The 2,625-nt window shown below is 36.1% G+C and overlaps 1 pseudogene; it reads right to left on the bottom strand.

Annotated features, from left to right (window-relative positions):
- Positions 1–350: 350 nt before the first annotated feature.
- LOC129502291 (40S ribosomal protein S6-like) lies at positions 351–1,243 on the bottom strand (annotated as a pseudogene).
- Positions 1,244–2,625: the final 1,382 nt, after the last annotated feature.

The following is a 2,625-nucleotide window of genomic DNA, read 5'->3' as shown; positions in this document are numbered from 1 at the left end:
CCTTGCATTTGGAGGATAGAGATGCTTTTTATAAAACAACATGCAAGGAAATGATGATAATACATACATACATAAATATATATATATATATATATATATATATATATATATATATTTTTTTTTTTTTTGTGAGTTGCAGTGATTAGAGTCCCATGAAGTGCAGTGGTGGTAGACTGGGCTTTGATGGAAAGCATGGATTTTGAAATATAACTCTACTCTTACCTTCCTCCTGAAGAAAGTGGAGTTTAAGGATTTACTCACAGCAGAAGCTTCACTTCCTTTTCCCTTTCTTTCTTAATTCTTTTCCCTTTTGCTGTATAATCTTATTTATTTGTTACTCTTACAAAATCTCATTTTTGATTGGACTCTGAGGTAAAAGCTCTCAGAGAGGACAGCTTCCATCTCTTGGTAATCTGTTCTTGGAACTTTTCTTTGACCCCTTACATTCTCTTAGCCAAAAGTTTAGTATATTATGCAGCCTCTTCCTTATTTTTCTTAGTATCCTGTTTCTTCAGAGCAGTACACCAGTGTTTGTGCTGGAGGACACATAGAGTGACAAGACACTGAGTTTTGGGTGCTTTGGTTCTAGATTTCTTCTTTGAGGGTCTTTCTCACAATATTCTGGTGGACATTATCTTCTTTCGAGAGATTGAGATTGAAATGTTTATCAATTCTGTTAGCTCTTTTGGGCCTTAGGTGACAAAGCACAGTAGTACTGGTGAATCCAGGAATATCTTTCTTGCCCCTCCTTTTTTTTTTTTTTTACAATGATCAAAGATACAGATGCAGTGAAACCCTGGGACACCTGCACCCTGATGTTTATAGCAGCAATGTCCACAATAGCCAAACTGTGGAAGGAGCCTCGGTGTCCATAGAAAGATGAATGGATAAAGAAGATGTGGTCTATGTATACAATGGAATATTACTCAAGTTGAGAACATTGAGATTGGTATATTCACAATTCAACCCTGAACAGACTTGTGCTTTCTCCAGTCATCCTTGGTCTGTAGTAAGAATGCCCCCTACTCAGCAACAGGCAGATACAATCCTGCTTCATGGGGAAGGCTTGCTTGTTGTTGTCACCACTGATTCAGACCACATAACCCTTCCATTCTTTACCCAGAACATCAGTGGCAACTTCTGTGGCCATATACTTCTCATAAAAGGTACAAAGTTTGTGTTCATTATCCACTTCAATGAGTTTCTGGCAGTCACAACTTAAGAAAGAGATGTTCAGCTTCATCCTAAAGCAGCTTACTGCCTCCAAGGTGCCATGAAAAAGAGCTCTTTTGTTAATTCTTGAGGCTAGTTTTGCAAGAATCAGATTGAAATCCATCATATGTTAATGCAGTTAAGCTACAAAAATTAAATTATTCCAACATTTTTTTAAAAAGTAGAATAAGGGCAGCCCAGGAGGCTCAGCGGTTTAGCACCGCCTGCAGCCCAGGGTGTGATCGTGGAGACCGGGGATCGAGTCCCAAGTCTGGCTCCCTGCATGGAGCCTTCTTCTCCCTCTGCCTGTGTCTCTGCTTCTCTTTCTCTCTCTCTGTCTCTCATGAATAAATAAATAAAATATTAAAAAAGTAAAAATAAAAAGTAGAATAAAAGTGCTTAATGATGAATAGATTTCACTTTTCACATTAATTATCTTTAAAATTTTTATGTGTTCTTTACCTTACTTCTAAGTATCCCCTAGTTTGGGCACAATCATTTAGTTAATTTTAGGAATGTATATTGTCCTTATCAGAGGTGAGGTGTGATGGAGTCTAGAGCTTATTTGAACAGATATTGAAAAATGTCTGTGGTCTTATTGACTTGAAAACAAAAAGTTTGCTATCCAAAAAATTTATAATGTGATGTTAGCTTATAAAGAACGAGTGATGAGGTTGAAGATGATTTTTTTTTTTCTTCTCCCTGACTGTAGAGCATGTAGTCAAAGTTTGGAGATTGCTTTTAGAAAGAAACACAAGAGTTTGAGACTTCAGATAGAAGTACAAATTTTACTTCCAGAATTTATGGTAAGTGACAAGAAAAGAAGTCCAGGTGCCTGGTAAATTTTACCCCATCTTATTTCTTCCTTGATGTATAATCAGTTTTAGTGGTTTGGATTCATTTAAAGTTCTCATCTTTTTATGTAATGCATTTCTGCTGAAGTTTTAAAAGAACAAAATGAACACTATTATTGCACTATCTCCCTTTTAAACTTGGTTATTTATAAACATTTAGGATGAATTGCTTCTCAGGAAGCTGATTGATTGGCTGGCCCCATTTTGAATTAAGTAGGACCATCCATTTTATAGAAAAAATAAAGAGAGCTCCATCTTCTATATGAAAGAAACTCAACTCTTAAAATCTAGGTATTTTTAGTGTTCAAATAATCAAAGTTAAATTCTTTTCAGAATCCTCACTTGATAGACCTTTTAGTGTGTGTTTTGATTAACTGTCTGGATGATTGACTGATGGCCCTTTCCTCATTGGCCTGAATTGATTTGAAGGTGTCTGCAATGAAAGGACCATGCTGTATATTTGTGAATGAATTCAGCTGTTGGTCTTTCTTTTGTAGTTTAAATGAGACTATGGATCAGCAAGCATTGGGACTTCAAAGCTGTACTTTAGCTTCTTCTT

The sequence above is a fragment of the Nyctereutes procyonoides genome, unplaced genomic scaffold (assembly GCF_905146905.1).
Source record: "Nyctereutes procyonoides isolate TBG_1078 unplaced genomic scaffold, NYPRO_anot_genome, whole genome shotgun sequence".
NCBI classification, from domain to species: domain Eukaryota; kingdom Metazoa; phylum Chordata; class Mammalia; order Carnivora; family Canidae; genus Nyctereutes; species Nyctereutes procyonoides.
This window is presented reverse-complemented; position numbering and strand designations above follow the sequence as displayed.